Genomic DNA, 25,651 nt, shown 5'->3' with positions numbered 1-25,651 from the left:
GCTGCTGGTTCTTCCCGGGTTGGCTACCATCCCTTCCACCTCCGTGGAAGGGCGGTTCCCCCTGCCACTTTCCCCATTTCCGCGGGGAAGCAGCACACCGCTGGCCGGCTCTTTCGGGGCTGCACAGGTGTTCCTTCAGATAGATGTTCCTGGTGCATGTTGTCTCTCTCCTCCTTTATAGTCCTCTTCCACCAAGCCCAACTCTGCTACCCACACGCCGAGTACGCTCCTCTCCTCCAATCAGGAGCAGGTCCTGCTGTTTATTGGTTGAACTGGAGGCAGCTGTGTAGAAGCTGTTTCCTCCTCTCCCAGCGCCATATTGTGGGAGAGCAGATGCATAAAATAAGTCTTAATTCGAGTAACAGTCTAGTCCGAGTTGCTCCCCACAGTGTTGTTTTTGATGAGAGAACAAATAAATAAATTTAAAAAACAGGAATCCATGAGGCAAACAGCCAATAGCCAAGGATAAAGGAGCCACTAAGAAACAAAAACAATAAAAAATGGAAGAATCCAAAAGGTGAAATTCCTCAGCCATGATTAAAAATGGACCATATATCCAATTACATGAATTCCACCATCCAGTGCAAAGCCAAAAAATAACAATAAAATTTTAAAAAATCAAAAACAAGAATTATACTACACAGATTTGTTAAAAACAGAAAAGAATGTAAGAAACTGGGGTTTGCTCTGTTAACCATTGTCAGTTCCAACAGAACTTGCATTATCCAGTTGATACCATCCAAAACCATCCATCGAAAGTTACTCTAGCATTCTTTATTTTTTTAAATGAAAACTGGAGCCAAACTAATATTTAATAAACATAAAATCATTTGTTCTGCAAATGCCTTTAGTTTAACTTTTCCCAAATACATATATCAGAAGTGTAGGTGTACTCTGTATTTTTACAAAAATGAAATCTCAGATATGGGATGAATTTTTGAATCTTAATTTATACTATGTCAAATATATTGTTGTTGATGACAGAATAAATAAAGAATTAAGTTAAAAAAAATAGAAATCCATGAGAAAACAGCCCATAGGCAAAGCATAAGGGAGCTGCTAGGAAGCCAAAACAATACAACAAAACTAGGACTCCAAATGGTAAAATGCATGAGACATGGTAAAAAAATAAAAGACCATATATCTAGTTACATGTATTTCACCATCTGGTTCATTGCCAAAAAATAACAAATTAAAATTGTAAAAAAGCCAAAATATAATGTGCCACAGAAAGTTAAAAAAAAAAAAAAAAAAAACAACTATGGCCTGATCTGTAATCCTGGTGAGTAGCAACAGAACTGAATTTTTCTGGTTTGTACCACCCAAAACCAGCCAATGAAAAGTTGCTCTAGCATTCCTCAGTTTTTTAAAATAAAAACTGGAGGCAAACTCATTTTCAATAAGATCCTTTTGTTCTTCACAGGGCTTAAATTTAACTTTTCCCAAATACATACATCAGAAGTGTAGGTATTCCCTGTATTTCTGCAAGCATAAAATCTCCAATGTGAGAGTTTTTTTGGTGTCTAAAGGCTTCCTCTGTCAAAGGTGTTGCTGTTTGTGACATAATAAATAAATAAATAAATAAATAAATAAATTTATTATACAGAAAACCATGAGGGGAACAATCCATAGGCAAATGATAAAGCTGTCACTAGGAAGACAATACAATAAAAAACGAGGAGTCCAAAAGTTGAACTGCCTGAGCAATGATTTAAAAAAAATAGTATATCAAATTAAACAAATTCCACCACTTGAGAAGTAGTCAAAATAATTAGAGTAAATTTTTAAAAACCTAGAATAAAATATACCACATGAAAAGAAGAAAGAAAGGAAGAAAGAAAGAAAGAGAACAGACAAACTATGGCCTGATATGTAATCTAGATTACTAGCAACATAACTGTCAGCTGATCTGTAATCATGGTTAGTAGCAATAAAACTGGAGTTTTTGGACTGTACCACCCAAAACCAGCCAATGAAAACTTGCTCTAGCATTCCTAATTTTGTAAAAAGGAAAACCAGTGGCAAATTCATTTTGTATAACCCTAAGATCCTTCTGTTCTGCAAAAGGCTTAAATTTAATTGTCCCAGATACATGTATCAGAAGTGTAGATGTTATCTGCATTTTTCTAAGCATAAAATCTAAACTGTGTGGAGTTTTTGTATCATAATGAATAGTATGTCATATATGTTTTATTGATGACAGAATAAATAACTAAATAAATTTATAAAACAGGAGCTCATGATTTTCCCATGATTTTTCCAGCTTGCACCACCTAGAACTCATCAATGAAAAGTTGCTCTAGCATTCCTGATGCTTTTAAAAGAGCTAACTCTTTTAAAAGAATGACCCACCAAATGGAAGACCTCCCTCTCTTTCTGCCTCTCCTTCTCGCTGTGTGTAACTCTAAGTTTCAAATAAATAAATCTTAAAAAAAGAAGTATAGGTGTTCTCTGTATTTTTATTACACTAAAATGTCAAATGGAGGCTAACTTATTTTCCATAACTATAAGATCATTCTGTTTTGCAAAAGATTTAAATTTAAAGTTTTCCAAATACATATAACATGATGACAGAATAAGTAAATAAGTGAATTCAGAAACAAGAACACATGAGGGGAACAGCCCATAGCCAAAGGATATGGGAGTCACTAGGAAGCCAAAACAACAACAACAACACCAATAATAATAATGGAATCCAACATGTGAAATGCCTGAACCATGATAAAAAAAAGTCTGTATATCAAATTACATGAATTCCACAATAAAAAATGACTGAAAAAATAAAAAATTCAAGATAAAATGTACCACATGAATATTTTAAATAAAGCTCTTATCCTTTGGCTATGGGTTGTTATCCTATTGGTTTACTGGTTTTTTAAATTAATTAATTAATTAATTAATCCTGTCATCAACAATACCACATGTGACATTATATGCCTTAGATACAAAGTAATACCCTACTTCTGATATTTTATGCTTAGAAAAAACAGGGAATACCTAGGTGGTACAAACCAGGAAAATCCAGTTCTGTTGCTATTATCCACAATGATAGATAAAGCCACAGTTTCTTTGTGTGTGTTTTTTTTATTAATTTCTTGTGGTACATTTAATTTTGGATATTTTACACTTTAGTCTGTTAATATTTTGGCTAGGAGATGGATGGGGATATTCATATAATTAGATATATGGTCTTTTTTATTGTTTTGGCTTCATAGTGGCTCTCTTATAATTTGGAAATATGCTTTTCCACTCAAGTATTCCTGTTTTTAAATTATTTATTCTGTCATCAAAAAGAACGTATTTGACATGCAAAACCTAAAGACACAAAAATACACCCCACATTGGAGATTTTATGCTTAAAAAATATAGATAACACATACACTTCTCATATATGTGTTTGGGAAAAGTTAAATTTTAGCCTTTTGCAGAACAGAAGGATCCTATGATCATTGAATATGAGTTTACCCCAGTTTTTCTTTTCAAAAATTCAGGAATGAGAGGGCAACTTTTGATTCACCTGTTTTTGGTGGTATAAACTGAAAAAATCTGGTTCTGTTGCTACTAAACAGGAATTAGAGATCAGGCCACAACTTTCTTTTATTTGTTTGTTTATTTATTTATTTATTTTTTAAAAGATTTTTATTGATTTATTTGAGAGGTAGAGTTACAGAGAGTGAGAGGGAGAAACAGAGAGAAAGATCTTTTGTCTGTTGGTTCACCCCCCATGGCCATAATGGCCAGAGCTGTGCCGATCTGAAGCCAGGAGCCAGGTGCTTCTTCATGGTCTCCCATGTGGGTGCAGGGGCCCAAAGGACTTGGGCCATCCTCCACTGTTTTCCCAGGTCACAGCAGAGAGCTGGGTCAGAAGAGGAACAGCCGGGACTACAACCAGCGCTCACATGGGATGGGGGCACCGTAGGCAGATGATTAACCCACTGCGCCACAGGGCTGGCCCCAACAACTTTCTTTTTCTTCATTTGATACACTTTATTTTGAGTTTTTTAATTTTAAATTTAGTCTTTTTTTTGGCTTCATGATGGATGATGAAATTCATGTAATTGGATATGTGTTTTTTTTTTTTTTTATTATGGGTCAGACATTTTACCTTTTAGATTCCTATTTGTTTTATTGTTTTGGTTTCATAGCAGCTCCCTTATCCTTTGGCTATGGGCTGTTCCAATCATGGGTTCCTGTTTTTTAACTTTATTACTTTATTTATTCTGTCATCAACCATGATAATGTGACATTGAATACCTTAAATATAAAAATACACCCTATATTTGACATTTTATTCTCATCAAAATATAGAGAACACCTCACTTCTTTTTTTAAGATTTATGTATTTATTTGAAACTTTAGAGTTACACATGGAGAGAAGCAGAGGCAGAAAGAGAGAGGGAGGTCTTCCATTCAGTAGTTCACTCCCCACCTGGCCACAATGGCTAGAGCTGAGCTGATCTGAAGCCAGGAGCCAGGAGCTTCTTCCAGGTCTCTCTCATGGGTACAGGGTCCCAAGGACTTGGGCCATCTTATACTGTTTTCCCAGGCCACAGCAGAGAGCTGGATTGGAAGTGGAGCAGCCAGGACTCGAACTGGTGCCCACATGGGATGCCATCACTGCAGGCGCTGGCTTTACCTACTACACCACAGTGCCGGCCCCCACACCTACACTTCTGAAATATGTATATGGGAAAAGTTAAATTTAAGGCTTCTACAGAACAGAAGGTCTTACAGTTATTGAAAATGAGTTTGCGTCCATTGTTCCTTTCTGAAAATCAGAAATGCTAGATCAACTTTTCATTGGCCCGAATTTGGATGGTACATACCCTAAAAATCAAGGTCCGTTGCTACAAACCACTATTATAGATCAGGCTACTTCCTCTTTTTTATTTTTCTTTTTTGTGTGGTAGATTTTATTTTGGCTTTTTAAACTTTTAGTCTGTTACTTTTTGGCTTCACTCAGATTTTGAATTCATGTAATTGGATATTTGGATTTTTTTTAATCTTGATTCAGGCATTTCACTTATTGGATTCCTAGGTTTGTTTTCTTGTTTTGGCTTCCTAAAAGCTCTCTTATCTTTTGGCTATGGGCTATTCCAATCATGAGTTCTTGTTTTTTAAGTTTATTTATTAATTTATTCTGTCATCAATAACCACACATGTACATTGTATTCCTTAAATACAAAAATAGCATCAATCTGAGATTTTATTCTTAGAAAAACACTTCTGAAATACATATTTGGGAAAAGTTTAAGTCTTTTGAAGAATAGAATGACCTTAGGTTTATTGAAAATGAGTTTGCCTCCATTTTTCATTTAAAAAATTCAGGAATTCTAGAGCAACTTTTCTATTCCTGATTTGGGTGCTAAAAATGAGGAAAATATAGTTCTATTGCTAATAACTGCAATGACAGATAAGCCTACAATTTCCTTTCTTATTAATTTCATGCTGTATTTTTAATTTAGAATTTTTTACACTTTATTCTGTTAATATTTTGGCTAGGGTATGGATAGTCGAATTCATATAATTCGATATGTGGTCTTTTATCTTGATGCAGGCATTTCAACTTTCAGATTCCTCTTTTTATATTGTTTTGGCTTCATAGTGGCTCACTTATTCTTTGGCTATGGACAGTTTTCCTCAGTGGTTCCTGTTTTTAAATGTATTTATTTATTTTGTTAGCAATAAAAACATATTCGACATAAAATAACTTAAGACATAAAAATCACCCCAAGGTTGGAGATTTTATGCTTAGAAACATATAGAGAGCACCTACACTTCTAATATGCATTTGGGAAAAGTTAAGTTTAAGCCTATTATCAGGACAGAAGTATTTCTTTCAGAGTTATTCAAAATAAGTTTGCCTCAGGTTTTCATTTTAAAAATCAGGAATGCTAGAGTAACTTTTTATGGACTGGTTTTGGGTGGTACAAATCGGAAAAATCCAGATCGTTTGCTACTAACCATATTAACAGACCAGGTGACATTTTCTTTTCTTAGTTTTTGTTGTATATATTTTATTTTGGATTCTTTTTTAGTTTTAGTTTGTTATTGATTTGACTTCATATCACATGGTGGAATTAATGCAATTGGATATGTGGTCTTTTTGTTTTCTTATCATGGCTCATGTTTATCAACATTTGGATTCATGAGGTTGTTTTTTTGTTTGTTTGTTTTGTTTTGTTTTTATTGCTTTAGCTTTCTTACCGGCTCTCTTTTCCTTCTGGCTATGTGCCATAGCTCCCAGGGATTCCCATTTTTAATATATTCATTTATTTTTTCTGTCATCAACAACATTGCATTTGACATGATATACATTAAGATACAAATAGCAACCTTCATCTGAGATTTTGTGCTTAGAGAAATACAGAGAATACCTACATTTCTGATGTATGCATAAGGGAAAAGATAAATTTAAGCCTTTTTCAGTACTCAAGGATTTTTATCTTTTTAAAAATGAGTTTGCCTCAGGTTTTTCTATCCAAAAAAATCATGAATGTTAACGCAACACTTCATTGGCTGGCTTTGGGTGGTACAAATCAGAAAACATCAGTTGTGTTGCTATTAAACATAATTAAAAGACCAGCCCAACTTTTCTTTCTCTCATTTTTTCCTCCTTTTGTGTGTGGTATATTTTAGGGGAGAATTTTTATATATACTTTAGTATGTTATTTATTTGGTTTCATCACTGATGGAGGAATTCATGTAATTGGATATATGTTCTTTTCTTTTTTCTTCTTTTTATTTTGTTAATCATGGCTCATGCATTTCACCTTTTGGATTCCTCAGGTTTTTTTTTTTTTTTAATGTTTTGGCTTCCTGCTGGCTCCCTTATCGTTTTGGCCATGTCCCGTTCTCCTCACAGATTCCTGTTTTTTAAATGTATTTATTTCTCTATCATCAACAATAATGTATTTGACATGGTATACATTAAGATACAAGAAAACACCCCATATCTGAATTTTATTCTTAGAAATATACAAAGAACTCCTCCACTTCTGATATGAATATTTTTGAACTGTTAAATTTAAGCCATTTCAGTACAGAAGGGTTTCATGGTTATGTATGAGTTTGCCTCAGGTTTTCCGTTTAAAAAAATCAGGAATGCTAGAACGACATTTCATTTGTTGCTTTTAGCTGGTAAAACTGAAAATATCCAGTTCTGTTGTAAAAACCATGATTAACAGACCAGACCACATTTTCTTTCTTTTTAAATTTTTCTGTGGTACATTTTATTTCAGAATATTTTTCAACTCTTCATCTGTTACGATTTTGGCCTCCTGCCTGATGATGAAATTCATGTAATTGATATGGAGTCTCTCTCTTTCTCTCTCTCTCTCTCTCTCTCTCTCTCTTTTTAATCATTTCACTATTCTATTTGGATTTCTTGCTCTTTTTCTTTTTCCTTTTTCATTGTTTTCACTTCCTGTGGCTCCTTTATCCTTTTGGGTATGTGTCTTTCCCCTCAGGGATTCCCATTTTCTAAATACATTTATTCAAATTTGGTGTCATCAACAGCAACACATTTGACATGGTATATCTTCAATACCAAAAAACACCCCACATCTGAGATTTTACTCTTAAAATATACAGAGAACACCTACACTTCTGCTATCCATATTTGGGAAATGTTAAATTTAAGACTTTTCCACTAAAGAAGATATTAATGGTTATTGAAAATGAGTGTGCTTCATGTTATACTTTTAGAAAAATCAGAAATGTTCAAACAATATTTCATTGGCCACCTTTCTGTGGTACAAACCAAGAAAATCCAAATCTGTTGTTACCACAATTAACAGACCAGACCATATTTTCTTTCTTTCTTTCTTTCTTTCTTTCTTTCTTTCTTTCTTTCTTTCTTTCTTTCTTTCTTTCTTTCTTTCTTTCTTTCTTTCTTTTGAGTTTTTGGGTCGTGTATTTTATTTTAGATTCTTTAAAAATTTTAATTTGTTATTTAATTATTTTTTGACCAGTGGTGGAATTCATGTAATTCTATATGTGGTATTTTTTTTTTTGACAGGCAGAGTGGACAGTGAGAAAGAGCGACAGAGAGAAAGGTCTTCCTTTGCCGTTGGTTCACCCTCCAATGGCCGCCGCGGCCGGTGCACCGCGCTGATCCGAAGGCAGGAGCCAGGTGCCAGGTGCTTTTCCTGGTCTCCCATGGGGTGCAGGGCCCAAGCACCTGGGCCATCCTCCACTGCACTCCCTGCCCACAGCAGAGAGCTGGCCTGGAAGAGGGGCAACCGGGACAGAATCCGGCACCCCAACCAGGACTAGAACCCGGTGTGCCGGCGCCGCTAGGCAGAGGGTTAGCCTATTGAGCCGCGGCGCTGGCCGGTATTTTTTTTAAAATCATTGCTCACACATTTAACTTTTTGGATTCCTCAGGTTTTTTATTGTTTTGGCTTCCTGGTGGCTCTTTAATCCTTTGCACCATGTGCCATTCCACTCATGGATTTCCATTTTGTAATATATTTATTTATTTTTTCTTTCATCAACAGCATCACATTTGACATGGTACACTTTAAGATACAAATAACAACCCTCATCTGAGATTTTATTTTTAGAAATACACAGAGAACACCTAGAATTCTGATATATTTCTAAGGAAAAGTTAAATTTAAGCGTTTTTCAGTACAGAATGATTTCACTTTTTTGAAACTGAGTTTGCCTCAGGCTTTCCTTTTAAAAAAAATCATGAATTCTAGAGCAACATTTCATTGGCTGGCTTTGGGTGGTACAAACTGGAAAAGTCCAGTTGTGTTACTATTAGACAGGATTAACAAAACATGCCAACTTTTCTTTCATTTTATCTTTTTGTGTGTGTGGTATATTTTGTTTTTTTTTGTTTTGTTTTGTTTTTATACTTTAATCTGTCTGTTATTTGGCTTCATGCCCAATTTTGGAATTCATATTTGGATAATGGGTTTTTTAAAAACTTTTTAATCATGACTCTCTAATTTCACTTTTGAATTCCTTTTTTAAATGTTTTTACTTCTTGCAAATTCCCTTATCCTTCTGGCTATGTTCCATTCCCCTCATGGATTCACATTTTTTAACATATTAACTCATTTTTTTCTGTCATCAAGTCTTTTGGATTCTTCTGTTTTATTGTTTTGGCTTCCTTTCAGCTCCCTTATCTTTTCACTTATGTGAAATTTTTGGTGAGCTGTAGTTATCCTTATAGCTATGGGCTGTTCCCCTCATGGATTCCCATTTTTAAACTATATTTATTTATTTTTCTGTCATTAGTAACACAGTTGAAATACTGAACATTAAAATGCAAAGAAATTCACACATCTGAGATTTTATTCTTAGGAATATATCAAGAACATCTACACTTCTGATGTCTATTTGGAAAAAGTTAAATTTAAGCCTTTTCAGTACAGAAGGATTTAACAGCTAGTGAAAATGAGTTTTCCTCAGGTTATACTTTTAGTAAAAATTCAGGAATGCTAGAATAATATTTAATTGGCTGGTTTTGGGTGTTATAAACCAAAAAAAAAATCAGTTCTGTTATCACTAAACAGACCACATCACATTTTCTTTCTTTTCAGTTTTTAATTATCATTTGGTATATTTTATTTTACACTATTTTTTTTTGACAGGCAGAGTGGAAAGTGAGAGAGAGAGACAGAGAGAAAGGTCTTCCTTTGCCATTGGTTCACCCTCCAACGGCCGCCGCGGCCGGCGCGCTGCGGCCGGCGCACCGCGCTGATCCGATGGCAGGAGCCAGGAGCCAGGTGCTTTTCCTGGTCTCCCATGGGGTGCAGGGCCCAAGCACCTGGGCCATCCTCCACTGCACTCCCTGGCCACAGCAGAGGGCTGGCCTGGAAGAGGGGCAACCGGGACAGAATCCGGCGCCCCGACCGGGACTAGAACCCGGTGTGCCAGCACCGCTAGGCGGAGGATTAGCCTAGTGAGCCGTGGTGCCGGCCTATTTTACACTATTTTAATTTTAGTCTGTCATTTATTTGTCTTCGTGCCTCATGGTGGATTCAGTTAATTTGATATGTAGTCTTTTTTTGTTGTTATTGTTGTTGTTATTGTTGTTGTTAATCATCTCTCATGCATTTCATTTTTTGGATTCCTCAGTTTTTTTATTATTTTTACTTAGTGCTGCCTCCCTTATTCTTTGGGCTATGTGCCTTTCTCTTCATGGAATCTGTTTTTTAATACATTTATTTGTTTTTTTTTCTGTTCAACAGCAACACATTTGACATGGTATACCTTAAGATATATATAAAAAACTCAGGTTTATTTTTGGAAATATACAGAAAACACATACAATTCTTATATATGTATTTGGGAAAAGTTTAAAATATGCCTTTTTCAATACAATAGGATTTCATGGTTTTTGAAAATGAGATTGCCTCAGGTTTGCCATTTAAAAAAAACCAGGAATGCTACAGCAACATTTCATTGGCCAATTTTGGGTGGTACAAACTGGAAAACTCCATTTCTGTTACTACTAATCACATTGAATAAAACTTGCCACATTTTATTTTTTTGTTTCTACGGTACATTTTATTTTGAAGTTTTTTTAAACTTTAGTGTTATTTTTTGGCTTTCTGTGTGATGGTTGAGTACATATAATTGAATATGTGGTCTTTTTTTTTTTTTAAATCATGGCTCACACATTTCATCTTTTGGATTCCTCAGTTTTATTATTGTTTTGTCTTCCTGGTGGCTGTCTTATCCTTTTAGCTATGTGCCAATCCCCTCATGGATCCCTGTTTTGTTTTTCTTTTGTTTTGTTTGTTTTTAGATAATCTACGTAATTATCTAAAATTTTTTAGATAATGTTTTTTAAGCCATCAACAACACATTTGACATAGTACAGCGTAAGATACAAAAACAAAAAAAAATCTGAGATTTTATTCTTGGAAATACACAGAGAACACCTGTACTTCTAATTCATGTATATGGGAAAATTTAAATTTAAGCCTTTTTCAATATAGACTGATTTCACAGTTATGTTAAATGAGTTTGCCTCAAATTTTCCTTTAAAGAAGTCAGGAATGCTGGAGCAACATTTCATTGGCTGGTTTTGGGTGGTACAAACCAGAAAAATCCAGTTCTATTGCTACTAACCATGACTAACAGAACAGGCCACATTTTCATTCTATTTGTTTTAACTTTCATGTGGTACACTTTATTGTGTAATTTTTAAAACATTTTAGTCTTTTATTATTTTAGCTTATTTTAGTCTTATTTTTCATATCATGACACATGCACTTTACCATTTGGATTCCTCAGCTTTTTTTTTTTTTTAATGTTTTGTCTCCCTGCCATTCCTCCTCCTTTTGGTTATGTGCCTTTACCCTGAGAGATTCCTATTTTTTAAAATATATTTATTTACTTTTTCTGTCATCAACAACAACATATTTGACATGATATAAATGAAGATAAAAAAAATCCCACATCTGAATTTTATTATTAGAAATACACAGAGAGGGCCGGCGCCGCGGCTCACTAGGCTAATCCTCCGCCTTGCGGCACCAGCATACCGGGTTCTAGTCCCAGTCGGGGCGCCGGATTCCATCCCAGTTGCCCCTCTTCCAGGCCAGCTCTCTGCTGTGGCCTGGGAGTGCAGTGAAGGATGGCCCAGGTGCTTGGGCCCTGCACCCCATGGGAGACCAGGAGAAGCACCTGGCTCCTGGCTTCAGCTCAGTGTTATGCGCCGGCCACAGGTCGCTGGCCACGGCGGCCATTGGGGGTGAACCAATGGCAAAAGGAAGACCTTTCTCTCTCTCTCTCTTTCTCATTATGCACTCTGCCTGTCAAAAAAAAAATAATACAGACAATACCTACATATCTGATATATGTATTTGGGAAATGTTAAATTTAAGTCTTTTTAAGTACAGAAGGATTTCATGCTTATTGAAAATGAGTTCAGCCGGTGCCATGGCTCACTAGGCTAATCCTTTGCCTTGCGGCGCAGGCCCACTGGGTTCTAGTCCTGGTCGGGGCGCTGGATTCTGTCCCAGTTGCCCCTCTTCCAGTCCAGCTCTCTGCTGTGGCCCAGGAGTGCAGTGGAGGATGGCCCAAGATCTTGGGCCCTGCACCCCATGGGAGACCAGGATAAGTACCGGGCTCCTGCCATCGGATCAGCCCGGTGCGCCGGCCACAGTGCGCTGGCCACGGCGGCCATTGGAGGGTGAACCAACGGCAAAGGAAGACCTTTCTCTCTGTCTCTCTCTCACTGTCCACTCTGCCTGTCAAAAAATAAAAAATAAATAAATTAATTAATTAATAAAAAGAAAAAAGAATTACACAGAGAATATAGTCACTTCTGATATGTGTATTTGGGAAAAGTTAAATTTAAGCCTTTTTCAGTTCAGAAGGATTTCACAGTTATTGAAAGTGAGTTTCCCTGAGGCGTTCCTTTATACAACACAAAAATTTTTGAAAAGAAGAAAAGAAATAAAATATGGCCTGGTCTGTTAATCATGATTAGTAGCAACAGAATTGGATTTTTCTTGCTTTTACCACCCAAAACCAGCTAATGAAGTGTTGCTGCAGCATTCCTGATTATTTTAATTTTATTTATTTATATTTTTTATTTTTTTATTTTTTATTTTCTTTTGACGGGCAGAGTGGACAGTGAGAGAGAGAGAGAGAGACAGAGAGAAAGGCCTTCCTTTGCCGTTGGTTCACCCTCCAATGGCCGCCGCGGCCAGTGCGCTGTGGCCAGCGCACCGGGCTGATCCGATGGCAGGAGCCAGGTACTTATCCTGGTCTCCCATGGGGTGCAGTGCCCAAGGACTTGCGCCATCCTCCACTGCACTCCTGGGCCACAGCAGAGAGCTGGACTGGAAGAGGGGCAACTGGGACAGAATCCAGCGCCCCGACCAGGACTAGAACCCAGTGGGCCTGCGCCGCAAGGCAAAGGATTAGCCTAGTGAGCTGAGGCGCCGGCTGAACTCATTTTCAATAAGCATGAAATCCTTCTGTACTTAAAAAGACTTAAATTTAACATTTCCCAAATACATATATCAGATATGTAGGTATTGTCTGTATTATTTTTTTTTTGACAGGCAGAGTGCATAATGAGAAAGAGAGAGAGAGAGAAAGGTCTTCCTTTTGCCATTGGTTCACCCCCAATGGCCACCGTGGCCAGCGACCTGTGGCCGGCGCATAACACTGAGCTGAAGCCAGGAGCCAGGTGCTTCTCCTGGTCTCCCATGGGGTGCAGGGCCCAAGCACCTGGGCCATCCTTCACTGCACTCCCAGGTCACAGCAGAGAGCTGGCCTGGAAGAGGGGCAACTGGGATGGAATCTGGTGCCCCGACCAGGACTAGAATCTGATGTGCCTGCACCGCAGGTGAAGGATTATCCTATTGAGCTGCGGTGCTGGCTATTTTGTATTTTAATGTATACTATATCAAATGTGTTGCTGATGACTGAATAAATAAGTACATTTTAAAAACAGGAACCCATGAGGGGAACACTCCATAACCAAACATAAAGGGAGTCAATACGAAGCAAAAACAATAATTAAGAAAAAGAATTCAAAAGGTGAAATCCATGAGCCATGATATTTAAAGAAATACGATGAGCACATATCAAATTACATGAATTCCTCCATCAGGCCTGAAGCCAAAGAGAATAATCAGCTAAAATTTTTAAAAATCCAAAATAAAATATACCATGTGAAAATTTAAGAAAAACCATATAAAGAAAATATCCTCTTGTTTCTACTTATGTTTAATATCAATAGAAGTGGATTTTTCTAATTTGTACCATCCAAAACTAGTCAATGAAATGTTATTCTAGCATTCTTGATTTCCAAAAAGGAAAACCTGAGACTACCTCACTTTCAAACTGGGAAATGCTTCTGTACTGAAAAAGACGTAAGCTTAACTTTTTCCAAATGCTTATAACAGAAGTGTGGGTGTTCTCTATACATTTCTAAGAATATCAGCTCAGATATGGGGTGTGTTTTTATCTTATGGTATACCAGGTCAAAAGTTTCGTTATTGTGTTAAAAATAGATTCATATATTTTATAAACTGAAAACCATGAATGGAATCACACATAGCCAAAAGGATAAGTGAGACAGCAGGAAGCCAAAACAATAAAAAATGAGGAATTCCAGAGGTGAAATGCATGAGGTATGATTTTTAAAAAATTCCATATCCAATTACATTAATTCAATTATTGGCAGTAAGGCCAAAAAAATAAACTAAATTTCTTAAATACAAAGTAAAATGTAAAATATAAAATAAAAATATAAAAGGAAATTTAAAAAAAGAAAATTTTACCTGGTTTCTAAATGTGTTAATAGCAACAGAACTGCATTGTATTCACTTGTATCACCCAAAACCAGCCAATGAAATGTTCCCTTAGGTTTCCTGATTTTCCTAAAAGGAAAAAAGGAAAATGTGAGGCAAACTCAGTTTAATCCCCGAAAAGTTCTTCTGCACTGAAAAAAGTTTAAATTTAAGTTTTCCCTAATGCATATATCAGAATTTAAGGTGTTCTCTGTATATTTTTTAAGACTAATATTTCAGATGCTAGATTTTTTTTTGAATCGTAAATAATACCATGCCAAATGTGTTGTTGATGACAGGAAAAACACATAATGTGTTTAAAAAATGGGGATTGATGAGAAGAAATTCATATAAATCTTTTTATAATAAGATAATAGGCATTTTATAATATGGAATTCTATGTTTGTTTTATTGTTTTGGCATCCAGCAGCCACTTTTTTGTTTATGGGAGGTTCCCCACATTTTTTCTCATTTGTAAATTTATTTATTTGTTTATTCATTTGGTTTTTTATTGATTCTGTCAAACAAAACACATTTGATATAGTATCCCTTATGATTAAAAAAATACCAAAAAATTTGAGTTTTATCATTACACAACTACAGGGAACTCCTACGCTTATGATCTATCTGTCTGGGAAATGTGAAATTTAAGCCTTTTGTAGAAGAGAAATATTGAAAGCTTCTCCAAAATGAGTTTGTTTCTTTTTTTGTATTTTTTCATGAATTATTTTTCACTTTTTTATAAATATTATTATGTTATATTTTGGCTTTATACTCAATAATGGAATTCAGGAAATAGATTTTTTATTTTATCAGGACTCAGGTATTTTACCTTCTGGAATCCTAGGTTTGTTTGTTGGTTTTGACTTCAAGGAGCTGCCTTTTCCTTTGTTTACAGGCTGTTAACCATATTTTTTCTGGTTTTAAATTTATTTGTTTATTCATTATTTATTCTGTCAAAAACAACACATTTGACATAGTATCTCTTGTGATACAATCAAATTCAATAAATATTGATTTTGTGAGTTGAAAAGTGCAGGGAACACCTACCCTTATGATATGTGTCTGGGAAAAGTGAGATTTAGGGCTTTTGAAGAAGAAAAGGATTTAAATTTCTGCAAAATGAATTTGACTGCAGTTTCCTTATTAAAATCAGTCAGAACGCTAAAGAAGCCTCTCCAGGTTTTGGTGGCCCAAAGCAGAAAAATCTGAATCTCTTTTTGCTATGCTGCACATCAGTTCTGGCTACAGCCTCTGTTTGTTTATTTATTTATCTTTTTGTATTTTTTCATGTATTACATTTCATTTTGGATTAAAAATTTTATTATGTTACATTTTGGCTTCATGCAGGATAAGGGAATTCTGGTAATCAGATAATTTTTTAAATCAGGGCACACGTATTTTATCTTATGGAATTCTAGGTTTGTTTTATTGTTTTGGCTCCAGCAGATGTTTTTCCTTTGTTTATGGGCTGTTCCCCACCTTATATATTGTTTATATTTATTTGTTTATTCATTTATTCTGTCAAAAACAACAAAAATACAACTAGTAGGAGTTTCATGATTAGAAAACTACATGGAACACCTACTCTTTTGAACTTTGTGTCTGAGAACAGAGAAATTTAAGCATTTTGTTGAAGAGAAGGAATTTAAATTTCTCTAAAATGAGTTTGACTGCAGTTTTCTTGTTAAAATCATCTGGAATGCTAAAGCAATGTGGAAGGTTTTAGGTGGCACAAACCAGAAACATCTGGTTCTTTTTGCATAGCTCCATACCAGATCTGGCTACAACCTCTTTGCTGGTTGGTTTGTTTGTTTGCTTTGCATTATTTTCATGAATCACATTTGATTTTTGTTTATAAATTTTAGTATGTTACAATTTGGCTTCATGCTAGATAACAAAATTCATGTATTTAGCTTAATTTTCCTTTTTTAATCAGTACATAGTAATTTTACCTTCCAGTTCCAATTTTTCTTTGTTTATGTGCTATTCCCCACTTTTTTCTAACTTAAAATTTGTTTATTCATTTGTTTATTTATTTATTCTGTCAAAAAAACAACTCATTTGACTTTTGTATTGCTTATGATACAAAAACACAACAAATTGTCTTTTTATGATTTGAAAACTACAGGGAACAACTACCCTTATGATCCATGAGTCTGAGAAAAGTGAAATTTAAGCCTTTGTAGAAGGGAAGCATTTTAAGTTTCTACAAAACAAGTATGATTGTGGTTTACTTGTTAAAATAATTTGGAATGCTAAAGCAACTGGGCCAGTTTTGGGTGGCGCAAACGAGAAAAAACTGGTTTGCTTGTTGCAAAGCTCTGTATCAGATCTAGCTACAGCCTCTGGCTACAGCCTCTTTGTTTCTTTTTGCATTTTTCATATATTCTTTAATTTTGGGTTATAAATTTTAGTATATTACATTTTGCCTTCATTCCAGATAATGGAATTCAGGTCATTGGATTTAATATTTTTTAATGAGGAAACAGATATTTTACCTTCTTTAATTCTAGGTTTGTTTTATTGTTTTGGCTTCCAGCAAACGATTTTTTGTTTAGAGGCTGTTCCTTACATTTTTTCTGGTTTTAAATCTATTTAATTCTGGACCTTTCTCTCTCTCTCTCTCACTGTCCACTCTGGCTGTCAAGAAAGAAAAAGAGAGAGAGAGAGAGAGAGAGGGCGGTGCCTGCGCCTGGCGCTGTGACCCGGAAGTGCACCCACACGCCTGGCGCCTACAGCCCAGTGGTGCTCAGGTGGGAGTCAGCGCCGTGTCCGCTCCTGCCGAGAGCCTGCACGAGCCGTGAGTAGCTGTCTGCGATGCTGCTGGCCGAGCCTGAGGGAGACCCAGCGGCCCCAGGGCCAGGCCGGGATCAGGAGAGGCTGCCGCACCGTTTCCCAGGCGCGTTTCTCTTCTTCAGCCCCTTCCGGAAGCAGCGGCCTTGGCGGGCCTCTGTCCCGCCAGCAGACCGGACCCCCTGGGAGGTGAGTGACGCGCGGCTGTTGCGGTTTCCCACTGGGTCCCGACGGTGCGAGTGGCGTCGCGGTCGTGCTGTGCGAGAGCAGAGGTGGCTCTGTCTCCTCCCGGAATGGCCCCACGTTCCTGTCTGCTTTTTGATGGCCCAGCCGCCCTGCTCTAGACCTCTGAGACTGTGGACTGGAGGAACAAGGGCGAAAATGCTGATCCGTTTCCTGGTCTAGGAGGACAGTTTCGGGTTCCTCGCATTTGGTGTGATGTTAGGGCTCTGTGGATTTTCCGTAGTGCTTTTTGATTATTATTTTGGTAAGGTTGGTAGTAATGTCCTCGCTGTCGTTTCTGTTGTTAAGTCACTGGAGTCTGGTCTCTTTTTTCCCCCTGTTTCCTGTGGATAAACGTTTTGTCAGTTTCACTGAGTTTTCAAGAACTGTATTTTGGCAGGCGCCGCGGCTCACTAGGCTAATCCTCCTCCTAGTGGCGCTGGCACACTGGGTTCTAGTCCCAGTTGGGGCGCTGGATTCTGTCCCGGTTGCCCCTCTTCCAGTCCAGCTCTCTGCTGTGGCCCAGGAGTGCAGTGGAGGATGGCCCAAGTGCTTGGTCCCTGCACCCCATGGGAGACCAGGATAAGTACCTGGCTCCTGGCTCCTGCCTTTGGATCAGCGCGGTGCGCCGGCCATGGCGGCCATTGGAGGGTGAACCAACGGCAAAGGAAGACCTTTCTCTCTGTCTCTCTCTCTCACTGTCCACTCTGCCTGTCAAAAAAAAAAAAGAAATCTATTTAATTCCTATCTATCTATCTATCTATCTATCTGTCTATCTATCTATTTATCATTCTGACAAAAACAACAACACATTTGACATAGTAAACTTATGTTACAAAAAACACAATTTGTAGTTTTATGATTAGAATATTACAGGTAACATCTACTCTACGTGTGTGGGAAAAATGAAATCTAAGCCTTTTTTAGAAGAGAAGTATTTTAATTTCTCCAAAACGTTTGACTGTGGTTTTCTTGTTAAAATCATTCAGAATGCTAAAGCAACATCAGTGGATTTCAGTGCCACAAATGAGGGAAGTTCACTGCTATTGTTGCTAACCTCCATATCCAATCTGGCTATAGCTGCTTTGTCTTGCATTTATTTCATGTATTGCATTTCATTTTGTTTTATAAATTTTATTCTGCTACATGTTGGCTTCCTGTTGGATAACTGAATCCTTATGATTGGTTAAATTGTCTTTTCAATCAGGGAATAGGAATTTTACCTTTTGTAATTCTAGGTTTTTTATTGTTTTGGCTACCAGCAGATGATTTGTCCTTTGTTTATGGGCTCTTACCCACATTTTTTCTGGTTTTAAATCTATTTGTTTACTGATTTGTTTATTTATCCTTTCAAAAACAACAACACACATGATATAGTATCCCTTAGAATACAAAACACACAACAAATGGGAATTTTTGATTAGAAGCATACAGGAAGCACCTATCCACATGATTTATATGTCTAAGAAAAGTGAAATTTAAGCCGTTTGTAGAAGAGGAGGATTTTACATTTCTCCAAAATGGGTTTGACTGTGTTTTTTTTTTTTTTTTTGATAAAATGCTTTGGAATGGTAAATCAACTTGGTTGGTTTTCAGTGGCACAAACCAGAATAATTACTTCTCTTGGTCATAACCTCCATATCAGATCCAATGACAACCTCTTTGGTTTTTTTTTTCTTTTTTTGGTATACATTTTATGTATTACATTTCATTTTGGTTTATAATTTTATTATGTTATATTTTGGCTTCATGTTGGATAATGGAATCCTGGTAATTTGATTAACTGGTCATTTGAATCAGGACACATGAATTCTACCTTCTGGAATTCTGGGTTAGTTTTATTGTTTTGTCTTCCATCAGCCATTTTTTCCTTTGTTTATGGGCTATTCACACGTTTTTCTGGTTTGTAAATTTACTTGTTTGTTTATTCATTTGCTTATTTATTCTATCAAAAACCAAGACACATTAGACATAGTATCCCTTAATACAAAAGAACACAATAATTTGGATTTTAATCATTCTAAAACTATAAGGAACAGCTACCCTTATGCTCTATGTGTCTGGGAAAAGTGAAATTTAAGCCGTTTCTAGAAGAGAAGGACTTTAGTGTCTCCAAAATGAGTTTAACTGGTTTTCTGGTTAAAATTATTCAGAATGGTAAAGCATCTTGGCTAATTTTGGGTGCAAAAACCAGAGAAATGCTGGCCGCCGGGCACTGCCCTCCCCGGCCCGGCCCTGGGCTGGCACCTGTTCCTGTGCATGGAGAGCTGCAGGGAGGGGCCCGTGGATAGAGCAGACCCCAGGGACAGGAGTGAGTCGGACTTGGAGAAGGCCGCCTGGTGCAGCCACGTGATGATGGAGTTGGCACCCTCCTGGATGGTGCGCCACTGGACGCTGTCCAGGTCCGAGGCCTGGTCTGAGCCGGCCACCTCCTCGAGGCAGTCCTGGGGTGCCTCTGCTGGCCACTAGTCCTGCCCAAAGCCCGGGCCTTGCGGCGCCTGGGCAGGGCTGAGCCGATGCAGCAGTGCAGGAGCTCCTCCTCTGAGCACGGGCTGGGGGAGCTGTGGTCCCTGCCTCCCTGGCGCGGGGCCTGGGGGACCGTGGGCTCCGGGTCTCCCAGGTGGCTGTCCTGGCCGGCTGCCCACAGGGCTCGGGCTCGCTGAGCGAGCTGGCCGAAGAGCTCAGAGAATAGCAAGGTGGGGGTCTCCTTGGCGATCAGCCGGGGCTGGGCTGGGGTGGGGGGCGGCTGGGCCTGAGAGGCCACCTTGGCTGGGGCCCGGGCCTCCTTCCCACCCCGCCTCAGGGCCCGCGGGATCGTGGACAGTCGCCGCGGGTGCGGCCCGGCAGAGGAGGGCGCCTCCTCAGAGTCGTAGAAGCAGTACACGGCCTCCTTGGTGGGCGTCCTGAGGCACAGGGACTGCTTCCCCCCTTCCCCCCAGCCTGGTCCAAGTGGGTACTTGCGGGCCGGCCCAGGGGCAGCTCCAGCCCGGTCCGGCTCCTGCCTGTTCCCCGGCCCTGCTCCGGGCTCTGGCCGCCGCCCCCGGCCTTGAGCCGGTTCCTGGAGATCTGGCTGGCTGGGGCCGCGAGGCCGGGGGGCTCCCGCCTGTCCAGCCAGCCTTGGGGCTGCTCCCTGGTGGGCCCTTGCAGGGTCTCCTCGCTGAGGGACGCGGCGCTGGAGAAGCTGACCGGAGTGCCCTCAGCCGAGTCGGCGCACGAGTCGTCCTCCTGGGCCCGGGTGGGCACCAGCATGTAGACGGGGATGGGCAGTGCCCGGCGGCAGGGCACCAGCGCCAAGGCCACCTTGCAGAGCCGCACGGGCAGGGCCGCCCCCAGGCACTGGCACAGCAGCTCCAGCTCCTGGTCCGCGGCTGTGCGGGTGCGGGAGCCCGCGGGTGCCGGCCCCTCCTGGCGTCCGGCGGCCTCTTCTCACCAATGGTGGCTGGTGCGGAGGTCGGGGCAGGTGGGCAGCAGCAGCCCCAGCTCCAGGTCCTGCTGCACGTAGTGCTTGTGCAGGGCCAGTGCACTGCGTCTGGAGGCGCAGAAGTTCTCGTCCAGCTTCTTCACGGTGAAGCGGATGCTGCAGGCGTCCAGCTCAGAAGGCAGGCGGCAGGGCTGCCGGCAGTTGGGGATGTCCAGGAAGCGCTTCCCGTAGCTCTCCCACTGCAGGCTGACCTGGCTGCCCTTGGGCTGGCCGAGCTCCGCGGCCGGCGGCATCTTGCTGCTACCGGGCGGCATGGTCTGCCCGAGGCTGTCGGTCAGCTCCCTGGGGCTCACCATGCTGCTGCCCAGTCTGCCTCAGGGGTCACTGGGGATGGAACTGGCGATGGCTGGGCTCTCTCGAAGCTGCCCAGGGAGCTCACGGAGCTGCAGCGGCTCAGCACCAGCGGCGTCTCCTGCACACAGTTCTCCGACGAGCTGGACAGCGTGGCGTCCTCCATGCCCAGGCCCCAGCCGCGGCCCCGCCAGTGGGCCTGGATGGCCATGGGTAGGGAGGCGGCCCCTGGCCCGTGTTACGCCCGGTCGAACTCCGCCTCTTTGGGGCTGGCCTCCTCCAGGCCCTCGAGGGAGGAGTCGCTGTCCAGGTCTCTGGCCTCGCTGGGGGTGGGGCGTCCGGCCGAGGACAGCGAGCTGCAGCGGGTCAGCAAGAGGGGCCCCTCCTGCGCCACCAGCCTCTGCAGCGCCCTGTTGGTCGTGACCGGCCAGCCAGCTCCCAGCTTCTCGGGCACCTGCTCAGGCCCTCAGACGGCAGCCAGTGCTGCTTCCAGGCCCTGGGGGCCGCCTGGGGGCCGCCAGGATCCCTGGTGCCTGCCCTGCCCGCGGCCTCCAGCAGAGGTACGTTCTGATAGGTGGGCGACAGCTTGATGGTGTGCACGCGGGCGTTGGCGCCAGCGGTGTCCCGGGTGGGCCCACGGTCGAGCCGAGCGGGCCGCGGCTGCCCGCCCAGGAGCTCCTTGCAGTGCTTGGGCAGCGCGGCAAGCGGGTAGGTCCTCATGTGCTCCCGCGGGCAGTAGCCGTCGCTGCTGCTGCTGCTGTTGAGGCTGTCGTCGGACAGGCTGGCATGAGCTGCCTTGAGCAGCAGGGGATGCGCCTGCCCTCCCCACCCCACCCCACCCCTGCGCACCTCCTGCCCGGGATCCTCGGAGCTGAGGCTGAAGCTGTAGTCAGACGAGGTGTGCAAGGCCGAGATGTCCTCCATCAGATGGTCGCTCCGCGGACCGCCAGCACCAGCTTGGTTTGGGTTTGGCCGCCACAACAGCCTTGCTGCCCTCCTCCTTCTCGGGCTCCAGACTGCGGCGGGCTGGCGGGGTGCGGCCAGTGCCTGGCCCTGCAGGAAGGGGCTGCCCAGGAAGAGGGAGAGCATGGCTGGGCTGGCGGGCTCCGCGGTGGTGGCGGCCAGGGAGGGCGCGTCGTGGTCGTCCTCGAAGCAGCCCCAGTCGGAGGCGTAGTACCGCGCCAGCCCGTCCAGGTGCCACAGGGGCAGCAGTGGCTTCTTGGCGGCGGCTGCAACCTCGGCCTCCGCCTCGGCCAGGGCCTGCTTCTCCAGGTGGCCGAGCGCCTGCGCCAGGTGCCGGGCATCAAGCTCTGCCTCTAGTGCCCGCTGCTTGCACATATAGAGGATGGGCACGCAGGTGCCGGGGGACATGGCCGTGGCGGCTGCCTGGTGCCTGGCGGGCTGGTAGGCCAGCAGGTTGTGCAGCGCAGCGGCATTGCCCATGGCGATCATTTTGTGCCCAGAGTGCACCAGGTTGTGCAGCATGCCCACGGCGCCCAGGTCCCACAGCAGCTCCTGGTCTCGCGTGCTGCAGGCCGACAGGTTCCAGAGTGTGCAGCACGCGTTGCTCACAATGGTCAGGCTGTGCGAGGTCAGGTGCTGCAGCAGCTTCTGCAGGCAGTTGTCGCGGAGCACCTGCCTGGGTGGGGGAGGGTGGAGGCGGGGTCAGGTGTGGCTGGAACAGACCCTCTGGTGATTGGGCGGCCTTTGTAGGCGTTTGGGGGCCTGGACCAGCAGGTAGGAGGGGTGGTGGTGGTGTGTCTCTGTGTTTCTCAAATACGTTTTAAAATAAAATTCAAAAAAAACCTCAGCGAAATCTAGTTCTCTTGTTTCAAATTTCCATATCAGATCTGGATACTGATCTTGGTTTGGTTGTTTTACATTTTTTCATGTGCTATATTTCATTTTGGTTTATAAATTTTATTATGTTACCTTACGGCTTCATGCTGGATGATGGAATTCAGGTACTGGGTTAATGATGTTGTTTTAATCAGGAATTCTAGGTTTGTTTTATTGTTTTGGCTACCAGCAGAATATTTTCCTTTGTTTATGGGCTGTTCTCCAGATTTTTTCTGGTTTTAAATTTATTTGTTTATTCATTTGTTCATTTATTTATTCTGTCAAAAACAAAAAACCCAAACAAAGAGAGGCTCTAGACAGATCTGATATGGAGGTGATTAACAAAAGAACTGTATTCTTTTTGTTTGTGCCACCCAAATCTGGGAAAATTGCTTGAGCATTCTGAATGAGTTTGGGAAGAAAACCTCAGTTAATCTCAATTTAGAGAAACATAAAACGTTCTCTTCTACAGAGGGCTTAAATTTCAATTTTTCCAGACAAGTAGATCATAAGAGTAGGTGTTTCCTGCAGTTTTTTAATCATAAAATGACAGTTTGTTGTGTTTCTTTGTATCGACAGTGATACTATTTCTAATGTATTGTTTTTCATAGAATAAATGAATAAGCATACAAATAAATTTAAGACAAGGAAAAATTTGGGAGTAGTCCCTAAACAAAGAAATATGCAGCTGCTGGAAGCCAAAAAAAAAAATACCTGGAATTGAAGAATTAAAATGCTTGAACCCTGATTAAAAAGGAAAATTAATCCAATTACCTGAATTGTATTATCGGCATGAAGGCAAAATGTAACATAGTTAAAATATAAACCAAAAGGAAATGGAATTGATGAATAAAATTCCCAAAATACTAAGAAACAAAGATTTTGTTTCCAGATCTGATATGGAGCTTTGCAAAAAGAACTGGATTTTTCTGGTTTGTTGCACCCAGAACAGGTCAAGTTGCTTTATAATTCTGAATTATTTTAACAAGGAAATCACAGTCAAACTTGGTTTGTGAGACTTAAAAATCTTCTCTACTACAAATTATAATTCTGAATTATTTTAACAAGGAAATCACAGTCAAACTTGGTTTGTGAGACTTAAAAATCTTCTCTACTACAAAAGGCTTAAATTTCACTTTTCCAGACACATTGATCATAAGGGTAGGTGTTCCTTGTAGTTTTCTAATCATAAAACTCTAATTTCTTGGGTTTTTCTGTACAATAGGGATACTATGTCAAGTGTGTTTTTCTGACAGAATACACAAATAAATAAATTTAAAAATCATAAAACTGTGCAGAACAGCCCATAAACAAAGAAAAAGGCAGCAGCTGGAAGCCAAAGCAATAAAACAAACTTAGAATTCCAGAAGGTAAAAAACCTACACACTGATTAAAGAAGAGCATTTATCCATTTACTTAAATCCATTATCTGGCATGATGCCAAAATGTAACGTAATAAAATTCATAAACCGAAATGCAGTGCAATACATGAAAAAATACAAAAAAAAAGAGAAAACCACCACAGCCAAAGAGGCTGTAGCCAGAACTGATATGGAGCTCTGTAACAAGAGAACCAGCTTTTTCTAGTCTGTGGCACCCAAAACAGGCCAAGATTGCTGATTTTGAATTCCAAATGATTTTAATAAGAAAACTGCAGTTAAACTTGTTTTAGAGACATTTAAAATTCTTCTCTCCCACTTAAATTTCATTTTTCCCATAAGATAGATCATAAGGGTAGTTTTCTCATCACAAATCTCCAATTTGCTGTTTTAGGTATCATATTGGATATTATGTCAAATGTGTTTTTATTTAGGACAGAATAAATAATCCAATGAATAAACAAATAAATTTAAAGTCAAAATAATGTGGTGAACAGTCCATAAACAAAGAAAATATTGACTAGTTGAAGCCAAAACAATAAAAGAAAATCTAGAATTCCAGAAGGTAAAATGCCAGCGCCCTGATAAAAAGAAAGGGTATTTGCATAATTACCAGAATTCCATTATGCAGCCTGAACCCAAAATGTAAAATAATAAAATTTATAAGCCCAAATGAAATGAAATACCAAATAAACCAACAGTCTGCAGCCAGAACTGATATGGAAGTTAGCAACAAGAGAACCAGATTTTTCTTGTTTGTGCAACCAAAAACCAGACAAGTTGTTTTAGGATTCCAAATGATTTAACAAGAAAATCGCAGTAAGATTCATTTTGGAGAAATTAAAATCCTTCTCTTGCACAATACAGTTAAAATTTATTTTACCCGGATGCATACAGCATAAGGGTAGGTGTTCCCAAAAGTTTTCTAATCATAAAACTCCAATTTTTTTGTGTTTTATTGTATCATAAGTGATACAATGTCAATTTTATTGTTGTTTATGACAGAATAAATATATAAACAAATGAATAGATTGAAAACAAGGAATAAAAGGGGCAATAGCTCATTAACAAAGGAAAAGTTGGCTGCTGTAAGGGAAAATAAGAAAACGAAAGTAGGATTGCAGAAGGTGAAATGCCTGAGACCTGATTTAAAAAAGAAAATTAATTCAATTACCAAAATTCTTTAATCTGGCGTGAAGTCAAAAAGTAACATAATAAAATATATAAACTGAAATGAAATATAATACATTAAAAATACCTAAAAAAGCAAATAAACAAAGAGGCTGTATCCAGATCTGATATGGAGTTTTGCAATGAGAGAAGCAGATTTTTCTCCTTTGTGCCACACACAAAAAGTGTGTAACAGC

At 40.2% G+C, this 25,651-nt stretch overlaps 1 long non-coding RNA gene and 1 pseudogene across 4 annotated transcripts in view; one reads left to right on the top strand and one right to left on the bottom strand.

Moving 5' to 3' along the window:
• Positions 1-25,651, top strand: part of LOC103346435 (NBPF family member NBPF3) — a 270,838-nt gene that overhangs the window by 91,591 nt on the left and 153,596 nt on the right. The gene's annotated exons all lie outside the window — the stretch shown is intronic.
• LOC127489482 (adenomatous polyposis coli protein 2-like) lies at positions 14,349-23,699 on the bottom strand (annotated as a pseudogene).

Source organism: Oryctolagus cuniculus, chromosome 12, assembly GCF_051225735.1.
Source record: "Oryctolagus cuniculus isolate XC-2025 breed Fujian yellow rabbit chromosome 12, ASM5122573v1, whole genome shotgun sequence".
Taxonomy (NCBI): domain Eukaryota; kingdom Metazoa; phylum Chordata; class Mammalia; order Lagomorpha; family Leporidae; genus Oryctolagus; species Oryctolagus cuniculus.
This window is presented reverse-complemented; position numbering and strand designations above follow the sequence as displayed.